Source organism: Pristiophorus japonicus, chromosome 13, assembly GCF_044704955.1.
Source record: "Pristiophorus japonicus isolate sPriJap1 chromosome 13, sPriJap1.hap1, whole genome shotgun sequence".
NCBI classification, from domain to species: Eukaryota; Metazoa; Chordata; class Chondrichthyes; family Pristiophoridae; genus Pristiophorus; species Pristiophorus japonicus.
In genome coordinates, this window is record NC_091989.1 from 60,212,060 (window position 1) to 60,224,604 (window position 12,545).

At 43.4% G+C, this 12,545-nt stretch overlaps 1 protein-coding gene across 1 annotated transcript in view; it reads left to right on the forward strand.

Annotated features, from left to right (window-relative positions):
* The first annotated feature begins 11,656 nt into the window (after positions 1-11,656).
* Positions 11,657-12,545, forward strand: part of LOC139278011 (troponin T, cardiac muscle isoforms-like) — a 55,088-nt gene continuing 54,199 nt past the window's right edge. Inside the window, exon 1 of the mRNA XM_070896663.1 lies at positions 11,657-11,710. The gene's annotated coding sequence lies outside the window, so the exon portion shown is untranslated. The remainder of the gene's footprint in view (positions 11,711-12,545) is intronic.

The following is a 12,545-nucleotide window of genomic DNA, read 5'->3' on the forward strand; positions in this document are numbered from 1 at the left end:
TTCTCAGCATTTATTCTGCCTCCCTTGTTGGGCTAGGGGCGGGCAGAAGAACTGATAGTGCTCCTGCCTGCCGATGATTTCTATCGGTTCTCCTGCCCGCCCCTAGCCCTGGCCGAGTGGCCTCCAGGCTGTACACAAAGAAAACCCAAAGGAAACCCTTTGTGCATGGCTTCTCACTTTTGGGACTGCTGAGTTTACCCTATAGTTTTATGACAGTATCTTGGTGAATTTGTTTGTGCATTAAGATAAAGGCTGAGGAATGGAATATTTTTTTTCCTTTATGGAACTGGTTGCACTTACTACCATCAGGTTGAGCAAATGTTTTTTGCAGTGTCGAGTTTCTATTTTTACATAGCCGATCATTCAAGGTTTTGTTTGCAAGGTTTGGTGGTTTGTAAGGCTTGGTTTAGATGCAGGTCCTCGCCGCTTCCCGCCCCTATCCCAGGCCGAATGGCCTCTGATGTACCTACCTGCGCCGATTTCTTTAACTCTCCATAAGGATTTTATGAAGTGGCCACATACGCTGGCCTATGTATAAATGGAGTAACTATTAGCTGGCCAAAGTTGCCTAAATGGGCAGAACTGGCGTAGGTGACTGGTAACGCCCCCTTTTGAGAAAAAAAAACTCACCTAAAAAAATCATAACTAACTCAGTTACGTGGGTGCAAATTGATTGGGGAAACTGGGGATTTTTAAATTACGCCAGAAAAACCAAGTTACTCCAAAAAAAAACGGAGCAACTCCTGGCCAAAATTGAGCCCATGATCAGTACAATTTCTGGTTATTGTTGTATTGTAAAGGCTTCAGTGTACTCACACAGAATAACCATTTCAAATTTAAATTATTTTCTCAGTACGCCTCTTGTTCCTACGGTAGCAAATCAATGCCATTTTTAGTTTGATAACATACTTAAAATATTCGTTCTACCTGTTCTTTGTACCTTAATTAGTATCCTGACCTTTACTCAAACAGAAGATATACAGGGATGTTCAGAATCAATTATATTGGAAAGAGCTGTGAAGGATTTGGCCAATGAAAACCATTATTTACAATCACAAATGCTAAACAGTAGTTAACAAAATATACCCTCCTCGCTATTAGAATACTAGGGACCAGTGTTGGAGCCTTTAATGACAGCTCAATTGTATGATTACAATAAATCATTATATATTACAGAGGGGAATGTTTTCATTACAGTTTACCTTTAGAAATCAATGCATTTACAGAGTCTTGGGGGGTGAAAAAGACATGGACGTTAGTACAAAACAGGTGAGAGCGAATCAGCAGCTTGTTTTGCACTCCCCTCGATTTTCTTTTCCACTGAAGTCCATCGACGGGGTGTAAAGCGGGCTCCCGATATGCTATTGCCCATTTTGCACTAATGCCCAAGCTGAATTTCACACCCGCCACCCTGGTGTTCGCGAGACTATAGACTATAGACAAAGCTTACTGGAAAGATCGAATTCTTCCTGTACCTGACATGATATTTCAAGCATGTTGAAAAATGTTGATAGCTTCCCTTTTTACACTTTTCCGTGCTCATTCATAGTGATCTAATTAAAGAGTGTTTTTTTTTCTATGAAAAAGGGAGTTTGGCTATCCTTACCCTTGTGTGCTATCATTCTGACCAGCTGAGAGAACCATGTTAAATAAAGCTAGTTTTTTTATAAAAGATAAGGGGACCTGAAATCACTCTTGGCATTTTTCAGCAGCAAGATCCATTTTTTAAAGTTATTTTACAAACGTTGAATAATTTTGCTGTCCCCCCTTCTGTGGAAAGGCATAAATCTTTAATGCCTCCAAAACAGGATGCCAGTCACTTATTAAATGCTGCAGGTCATAGCTCTTTGGCAATTGCCTCCAAAATCAACCCTCCCCCTGCCTCCCCAGGTGATTGGAATAAACAATTAGTTAAAAGATTCACAGCAGCTGTGACCTTCACAGATGGAGCAGATCCCGTCATGCTAGACACCTGTGCATTATCTGCCACCATTTGACACACTTCATTAATAGGCTCTCTGGAGAATCTCAACCATTTTGCACGCAGCTCTTTCATTATTTTCGGTATGTCATATTGCTATCCCTCTTTATGGGTTTAGCAAAGTCTTTGGCCCATTGGCGTCAGTTCTAAGCTCAGTTTATTGCTAATGTGTACAACCCCGTCAAGTAATCAGCAAATGCAACCCAACTCCATTTAATTGGTTTTACCTACCTATTAATAGCCTTAATTGTTATTTTCCCAGCAGCTTCAGAAACACAGTTCCAACATTGTAAAGTCAGCAACTGGGAATGCATGTTCAGAACAAACTGCTTTGTGGCAAATTGCATGAATTTTCTGGGGGGCGGAGTCAGGCAGTTAACAAAATTACTCTTCGAAACTCATCCTGTATGTCTTTTTATCATACATTTTCTGGCTTGTGAGGCACAATCTGGAGATGGGTTACTGAAGGAGCCTGCAAAAGGTGTTTCTTTATTATTTGATAGCACAGTCCAAACTTACCAAATGATCTTTAAATTTATCTTTAAAATAAACACACTAATTTCACATTCTTTTCAGTATTTTTTAAAGCCCAGTCCAGTGGAACTGAAGAGAAAAAGATTAGTGAAGACTAATGTAGGTCCCGTGCAGTCAGAATCAGGTGAATTCATAATGGGGAACAAGGAAATGGCAGACCAATTGAACAAATACTTTAGTTCTGTCTTCACGAAGAAAGACACAAATGACTCCCGAAAATACTAGGGGACCAAGGGTCTAGTGAGAAGGAGGAACTGAGGGAACTGAGGGAAATCCTTATTGGTCAGGAAATGGTGTTAGGGAAATTGATAGGATTGAAGGCCGATAAATCCCCAGGGCCTGATAGTCTGCATCCCAGAGTACTTAAGGAAGTGGTTCTAGAAATAGTAGATGCATTGGTGGTCATTTTCCAATATTCCATGGATTCTGGATCAGTTCCTATGGATTGGAGGGCAGCTAATGTAACCCCACTTTTTAAAAAAGGAGGGAGAGAGAAAACAGGGAACTATAGACCGGTTAGCCTGACATCGGTAGTGGGGTAAATGCTGGAATCAATTATTAAAGATGTAAAGCAGCGCATTTGGAAAGCAGTGACAGGATCGGTCCAAGTCAAGATGGATTTATGAAAGGGAAATCATGCTTGACAAATCTTCTAGAATTTTTTGAGGATGTAACTAGTAGAGTGGATATAGGAGAACCAGTGGATGTGGTGTATTTGGACTTTCAAAAGGCTTTTGACAAGGTCCCACACAAGGGATTAGTGTGCAAAATTAAAGCACATGGTATTGGGGGTAATGTATTGACATGGATAGAGAACTGGTTGGCAGACAGGAAGCAAAGAGTGGGAATAAACGGGTCCTTTTCAGAATGGCAGACAGTGACTAGTGGGGTACTGCAAGGTTCAGTGCTGGGACCAGCTATTTATATTAATGATTTAGACAAAGGAATTGAATGTAATATGTCCTAATTTGCAGATGACACTAAGCTGGGTGGCAGTGTGAGCTATGAGGGGGATGCTAAGAGGCTGCAGGGTGACTTGGATAGGTTGGGTGAGTGGGCAAATGCATGGCAGATGCAGTATAATGTGAATAAGTGTGAGGTTATCCACTTTGGTGGCAAAAACAGGAAGGCTGATTATTATCTGAATGGTGACAGATTAGTAAAAGGGGAGTTGCAACGAGACCTGGGTGTCATGGTATATCAGTCATTGAAAGTAGGCATGCAGGTACATCAGGTAGTTAAGAAAGCAAATGGCATGTTGGCCTTCATAGTGTGAGGATTTGAGTATAGGAGCAGGGAGGTCTTGCTGCAGTTGTACAGGGCCTTGGTGAGACCACACCTTTGAGTATTGTATGCAGTTTTGGTCTCCTAATCTGAGGAAGGACATTCTTGCTATTGAGAGAGTGCAGCGAAGGTTCACCAGACTGATTCCCGGGTTGGCAGGACTGACATATGAAGAAGGTCTGGATCGACCACACTTATATTCACTAGAATTTAGAAGAATGAGAGGGGATCTCTTAGAAGCATATAAAATTCTGACGGGTTTGGACAGGTTAGATGCAGGAAGAATGTTCCTGATGTTGGGGAAGTCCAGAACCGGGGTCACAGTCTAAGGATAAGGGATAAGCCATTTAGGACCGAGATGAGGAGAAACTTTTTCACCCAGAGAATTGTGAACCTATGGAATTCTCTACCACAGAAAGTTGTTGAGTCTAGTTCATTGGATATATTCAAAAAGGAGTTAGATGTGGCCCTTACGGCTAAAGGGATCGGGGGTATGGAGAGAATGCAGAATTGGGGTACTGAAGTTGCATGATCAGCCATGATCATATTGAATGGTGGTGCAGGCTCGAAGGGCCAAATGGCCTGCTCCTGCACCTATTTTCTATGTTTCTATATTACCCTAGTAAGGGTAGCACTGCTGACGGATAGCCTGTGACCTGGTGTGTAGGTTCTGATGCTTACCCTGGGTTTGCTGCAGGAAAATCAACAACACTTGGCTGTAATACAGAAAATTTACTGAAGCAATACATCACATGATTGAGTCAAGATAAAAGTAATGCCTTACTGATGATGAATGATTTAGTCCTCAAAGATATCATATTTGCAATACTCTTTACCTATCACGTTACAAAACTTGCTTAAGATGCAAGTAACTTATAGAAACATAGAAACATAGAAACATAGAAAATAGGTGCAGGAGTAGGCCATTCGGCCCTTCTAGCCTGCACCGCCATTCAATGAGTTCATGGCTGAACATTCAACTTCAGTACCCCATTCCTGCTTTCTCGCCATACCCCTTGATCCCCCTAGCAGTAAGGACCTCATCTAACTCCTTTTTGAATATATTTAGTGAATTGGCCTCAACAACTTTCTGTGGTAGAGAATTCCACAGGTTCACCACTCTCTGGGTGAAGAAGTTCCTCCGCATCTCGGTCCTAAATGGCTTACCCCTTATCCTTAGACTGTGACCCCTGGTTCTGGACTTCCCCAACATTGGGAACATTCTTCCTGCATCTAACCTGTCTAACCCCGTCAGAATTTTATATGTTTCTATGAGGTCCCCTCTCATTCTTCTGAACTCCAGTGAATACAAGCCCAGTTGATCCAGTCTTTCTTGATAGGTCAGTCCCGCCATCCCGGGAATCAGTCTGGTGAACCTTCGCTGCACTCCCTCAATAGCAAGAATGTCCTTCCTCAGGTTAGGAGACCAAAACTGTACACAATACTCCAGGTGTGGCCTCACCAATGCCCTGTACAACTGTAGCAACACCTCCCTGCCCCTGTACTCAAATCCCCTTGCTATGAAGGCCAACATGCCATTTGCTTTCTTAACCGCCTGCTGCACCTGCATGCCAACCTTCAATGACTGATGTACCATGACACCCAGGTCTCTTTGCACCTCCCCTTTTCCTAATCTGTCACCATTCAGATAATAGTCTGTCTCTCTGTTTTTACCACCAAAGTGGATAACCTCACATTTATCCACATTATACTTCATCTGCCATGCATTTGCCCACTCACCTAACCTATCCAAGTCGCTCTGCAGCCTCACAGCATCCTCCTCGCAGCTCACACTGCCACCCAACTTAGTGTCATCCGCAAATTTGGAGATACTACATTTAATCCCCTCATCTAAATCATTAATGTACAGTGTAAACAGCTGGGGCCCCAGCACAGAACCTTGCGGTACCCCACTAGTCACTGCCTGCCATTCTGAAAAGTACCCATTTACTCCTACTCTTTGCTTCCTGTCTGACAACCAGTTCTCAATCCATGTCAGTACACTACCCCCAATCCCATGTGCTCTAACTTTGCACATCAATCTCTTGTGTGGGACCTTGTCGAACGCCTTCTGAAAGTCCAAATATACCACATCAACTGGTTCTCCCTTATCCACTCTACTGGAAACATCCTCAAAAAATTCCAGAAGATTTGTCAAGCATGATTTCCCTTTCACAAATCCATGCTGACTTGGACCTATCATGTCACCTCTTTCCAAATGCACTGCTATGACATCCTTAATAATTGATTCCATCATTTTACCCACTACCGATGTCAGGCTGACCGGTCTATAATTCCCTGTTTTCTCTCTCCCTCCTTTTTTAAAAAGTGGGGTTACATTGGCTACCCTCCACTCCATAGGAACTGATCCAGAGTCAATGGAATGTTGGAAAATGACTGTCAACGCATCCACTATTTCCAAGGCCACCTCCTTAAGTACTCTGGGATGCAGTCCATCAGGCCCTGGGGATTTATCGGCCTTCAATCCCATCAATTTCCCCAACACAATTTCCCGGCTAATAAGGATTTCCCTCAGTTCCTCCTCCTTACTAGACCCCCCGACCCCTTTTATAACCGGAAGGTTGTTCGTGTCCTCCTTCGTGAATACCGAACCAAAGTACTTGTTCAATTGGTCCGCCATTTCTTTGTTCCCCGTTATGACTTCCCCTGATTCTGACTGCAGGGGACCTACATTTGTCTTTACTAACCTTTTTCTCTTTACATATCTATAGAAACTTTTGCAATCCGTCTTAATGTTCCCTGCAAGCTTCTTCTCATACTCCATTTTCCCTGCCCTAATCAAACCCTTTGTCCTCCTCTGCTGAGTTCTAAATTTCTCCCAGTCCCCAGGTTCGCTGCTATTTCTGGCCAATTTGTATGCCACTTCCTTGGCTTTAATACTATCCCTGATTTCCCTTGATAGCCACGGTTGAGCCACCTTCCCTTTTTTATTTCTATGCCAGACAGGAATGTACAATTGTTGTAGTTCATCCATGCGGTCTCTAAATGTCTGCCATTGCCCATCCACAGTCAACCCCTCAAGTATCATTCGCCAATCCACGCCTCATACCTTCAAAGTTAGCCTTCTTTAAGTTCTGGACCATGGTCTCTGAATTAACTGTTTCATTCTCCATCCTAATGCAGAATTCCACCATATTATGGTCACTCTTCCCCAAGGGGCCTCGCACAACGAGATTGCTAATTAATCCTTTCTCATTACATAACACCCAGTCTAAGATGGCCTCCCCCCTAGTTGGTTCCTCGACATATTGGTCTAAAAAACCATCCCTTATGCACTCCAGAAAATCCTCCTCCACCGTATTGCTTCCAGTTTGGTTAGCCCAATCTATGTGCATATTAAAGTCACCCATTATAACTGCTGCACCTTTATTGCACGCACCCCTAATTTCCTGTTTGATGCCCTCCCCAACATCACTACTACTGTTTGGAGGTCTGTACACAACTCCCACTAACGTTTTTTGCCCTTTGGTGTTCTGCAGCTCTACCCATATAGATTCCACATCATCCAAGCTAATGTCCTTCCTAACTATTGCCTTAATCTCCTCCTTAACCAGCAATGCTACCCCACCTCCTTTTCCTTTTATTCTATCCTTCCTGAATGTTGATTCTTTCCCTCCCAAAAATCCCTGTTCCCAGTTTATTTTAATGTTGTAAATATTTATTCTATTTTTTTAATTTATTCATGCATGGGATGTGGGCATCACTGGCAAGGCCAGCATTTATTGCCCATCCCTAATTGCCTTTGAGAAGGTGATGGCTTGCTAGGCCATTTCAGAGGGCAGTTAAGAGTTACATATAGGCCAGACCGGATAAGGAAAGCAGATTTCCTTCCCTAAAGGATATTATTGAACCAGATAGGTTTTTACAACAATCTGGTAGTTTCATGGTCACATTACTGACACTAGCTTTTTATTCCAAATTTACTTAATTAACTGAATTTAAATTCCCCAGCTGCTATGGTGTGATTTGAACTCACATCTCTGGATCATTGATCCAGGCCTCTGAATTACTAGTAACATTGCCAGTAACATTACCACTATGCTGCCATACTTTATCTCCCCCAGTAAATTTGCTAGAGATTCAAGTACTTTATGAATCTTTTAATTCTTCTTTTCTGCCTCACAGAGTCTTAATTCTTGGCATTTATTTATTAGTTACCTCCTGCTTATAAATGGGCCATTTCACCAATCCTGCACTCCCACCAGGCAGCTACGTTTGCAAGGACAGCAGCTCGGAAATGTAGCCCTTTCGGCATGGCTCCACACAGGATTGGTAAATTTAGTCTGTAATCTTTACAGCTTTGATATGTTTTTCTGCTCCTTGGTCGGGATTTTGCCCACCTCGGCGGGTGATGTCGGTGGCGGGACCCGACCCTGCTGCTGGCTCCATCTCGCTGCCGAAAATGAATTTACATTGATTGGGCTTGTTAAGTCCACCCAGCACATTTACCGGGCCAATTAGAGGAAGCAGATCTGGTGACGTCATTTATGATGCATCATCAGCCAGTTTCCTAAAGGGACCATGGCCATCTTACTTTTGAGTTATCGAGGGAGTCACAGCACGCAGGGAGGTCCACTCCCCTTCCCATGGGGGAAGCGACCTCCCCAGGAGACCAATACATCCAGGTTGCACACTGCAGAGGAGGCCACCAGCAGGGATGTCGTCAAGAGGTCCTGGGTGCAGTGCCGCAAACATTTCAATGATCTCATTAGATGATGAAACATTAGTACAAAGCCACACTCACTTTCATCCTCCTGCGCCTCTCATCATATCCCCATCACTCTGCCTTCCCTACCCTACTCCTGCACATCCTTCTCATACCAACTTCCCTTGCACCTCCACCCATCCCTCTCTCTATCTACATTATCACTTCCCCATCTCACTAGCCACCCCTCACACTCACTCTCATCCTAGTGCCATCATACCAACTAACAACACACAAAGGCAGCCACTCGGGCATTTTATCCAACGTTCATGTAAAGTTTCTGTTAAAGTGGTGTCAAACGTTGAATGCTTTATTTGCAACACTTTCCGTTCTTGGATAGGTTTGTGTGCACCTTTGGAAGTGGCTTAGTGAGTTGCAGTAAATGGTGAGACATAATAGTACCCCCTGCAATGGTGGTATGAAAGGAATGTCTTGGACATTGAAATGTTTGCGGCATTGCACCCAGGTCCTCCCGACGACCTGCTTTATGTTGGAGTTGATGTGGGGTGGTGCCAACCTGGCGCACCATGTGGCAGCAAGGGTGTACAGCGTCAAGTGAAGTAAATCTGGCCATGGTGAGGCCATCCCTGGCCACCCGGGCATCAATGTACTCGGATGCTGATGCCCTCTGTCCTGTGCAGCATCAGGTGATTGCGGAAAAGGTTGGTGTTGTTGCTGGTCTGCCTTCTGCTGCTAATGTTGAGGCTGATTGTGTTCCAATTCTGAGGACCAAGGTGAGCCAGTATAAAGGGCACCCATGTTGATGGAATAGATGGCAGGTGAAGTAGAGATGACAGAAGCATTCTGTTAATGGTGAGAGAGTTCTTCCAATGAGGTGAGAGAGGAAAATGGAAAACCTGCAGAATCTGTACTGGAAATGGGCTATGAAAAAGCTTATGGCTGAGGAAAGTGATGATCTGACAGGTGGAAGCTTTTATTGTACATTTGACGTTGTCAGGTAATCAGCTGGAGCAATGGCCACTAAACTCCCACCTCAGATTGACAGATGTGATCACCGAATAGCATGCCATGAAGTTATGTAAGAATAAAAGTATATGTTAATGATAGAATTATGATGTGTGATGGACTTGAGATTATTGATATGGGATGTATGTAATTGAGATGAATTTAATGTGTATGTATAAACTCACAAACACAAAATGGATACAAAATGGTTCTTAACAGAGAAAAGACATCTAGTTCCAAGTCTCCTCCGGGTGGGCGGAGCTTAAGGAACAACCCTATCAAAACTCACCAGACTATCAGAACCATTAAAGGGCATTAATACGAAAACAATTAACTTGATCAAGAAACACCACCAACTTCTGCAGACAGTCACGTGTGAGGAAAGCTAATAAACAACTGACGTGAAACTATCCCAATCCTGGGGCTTTACCGACTTATGCTAGGAGACAATAGACTTAAGGAGCCCAAAGCCTGATCTCTCTCTCTTGATGACCACGTGGCAAAGCAGGAAGCCTCTCTCTACACACCAGACCGAGAGGCAAGGAAGAAGACCGCGAGCTTCGCTTGACTCCGAGGGAAGTATAAGTCTGTTTAAATCTGTAACTCATGACCTTATCTGCTGTAATTAAGTAGAATCCATAGGATACAAGTCGACTGTTCTTTTGTCCGATAGGTTACGTGTACGTGTGTGGGTTTAATAAACTTATTCCAAATTGTTTTAAAAGAATTGGTCCTGCTGTCAATTTAATGACAGCGAGAGAAAATCTTACAGTTAAAGTTAAAAAGCAAATTTTAAAAAGTCTGTTATGTATATTGTAATGAGTTTAATTGGGTCGCCTAGCGCTGCCTGTCTGCTCAGCGCTGACAGACCCAACATTGGGAAAGGCGCATTGCGGCAGGTTGACAGCAAGTTCCTGACCCACTTTAAAACAAACACTTTCCCACCCAATCCGTCACCAACCCCGCCTGATGATACCCTCAAAATTACGGCCCTTGTGTCTCGTGGTTCTTATTACCAAAGTTGGTTGCCACTGTGCACTTTGGTTATTGTAGTTTCACAGGAGCATGCCAACCTTAAAACACGAAATTGTGGGATCGAAGATAATGAGGAAATTTGTGGGTCAAAAACAGTCCTAAGAACTTATTTAATCGATTTGATTGGTCGGTTTTGTGATGCTTGCTGTTTTATGAATGGCTGCCTGCCATGTTAGATCCTCATACGCCAGTCTTACGCCTGTAAAACGGGTGTGGCAACAACCAATTTCTAGGCCATAGTTCTCTGAAAGTACAAGTATAGGCATAAAAGGCATAAAAAAAGGCTATTGGGTTTGATAAATGGATGCTTAAAGTACAGCTTGCATGCATTAGGATGATGTCAAGGATGGGAGACTATAGTTATGAGGAGAAACTGGAGAGACTTGCATTATTTCCACTGAAGCAGAGAAGGCTCAGAAGAGATTCAATTGAGTCTTCTAAAATCATGATAGTAAATAGGAAAAGAATATTTTGTTTGGTTAGGAAGTTGGTGATGAGCGATCACCAATTCAAATAGTCAGTAAGAGAGTGAAAAGCAAGGTTAGAGAAAATTGCTTTCCGCAGAGAGTTATTGAAGCACAGGATGCTCTATATGAGGAGTGGTTGAGCTCGGGACCAATGCATGAACTTGAAGCAGGGAAAGATGCAGGGCTATTGGGAGAGTGCAGGGCAGTGAGAATAGTTTTGATTGCTCTAGCAAAGAGCAGCACAGACACAATGGGATGAATGGCCTCCTTCTGTGCTGTAAACTTCTATGCTTCAGTGTGTAAAAATACTTCTGCAGAGCTGGTGCTAACAGCTAGTGGAATTTGAAGCAGATCTGGAATGTAACACTAAAAATGATAGTTGTCTGACTACCAGCTCAATGACTGGCTACAATTAATAAAACTAACACCTGCTCAGCCTTCCCACCCAAATTATTAATAACGAAAGTGAACAGATCCAAATAAATCTCCAAACTTCCAGCCTTCCCCCTCCTTCACCATCAATCAATGCATGCAGAGACATTCAGCCTCACCCTTGCACGATGTCTCCTCTCAACCAATGGGAAAGCCCGGCGCGGTCACGCGCGGGCCGGGCGCGCGCTAAATGCGACCGCGCGCCGGTGTGCGCGCATTGCGCCAGGTGACAGCGCGAGCGGTGGACTCAGTAGCAGCAAGTCCTGCACTGCTCCCCCAGCACAGGTAAGGCAGTCAATGGGCACTGGTGCGCTTGCTTGGCCCACTTATTCCTGTCTTTTTATGAATGAGATGTGTTGCAACGGTATGAATGTAAAGCATGAGTGCAAAGAGGCAACTGAGGCTTTTCTGCAGCTTTTTGTCTTTTACTGAAAGGGGAAGAAACGTCTGCACAGTTATGATTTGGCACATAATACTTTAGCACTCCTAGTTTTTGTTATTGGAGATGTGCAAATGGACAATTAGCAAGGTCCTCTTCAGACTCACGGCAAACTGCAGCCATAAACCACACATGGATTCAAACCTAAACTTTAGGCTCGGATTCAAACCTAAACTTTAGGCTCCGATTCAATCACCTGCTTTATTTCAGGAGTCAGATCAGTGATGTTCATATTTTGTGTGTGGGAAATGCTTTGAAATTGAATTATTCAGGGTTTTTTTTTCTCCCAAAAGAAACTGGAACTGCACAGGCAAATATTGTGCTACCTGTTGTGTGATCATGTTGATAACATATTTTTGCAAATTGTTTATTAACAGCACTGAGCATGAAATGGCAGAGAAAATGCATCGTGGCATTAATGACTTTGATGAGATGGAAGTCCCACGCCGACTTAAAGGGCTCAAAACTAATAAACCCCCCCAGGCATAGATGTTATTTATCTCAATAGGGTAAAGGAGACTCTGGGAGATTTGTGAGGTGTTGATAATGATTGCGAGGGAATCACTGGACATGAGGGAGGTACCAGTAGATTGTACTGGCCAAATTCAAAAAGGAGTGGCAAATCATATGTGGGCAGTGATAGACCCATTAGTCTCACTGCAATTCTGTGTAAGCTAATGG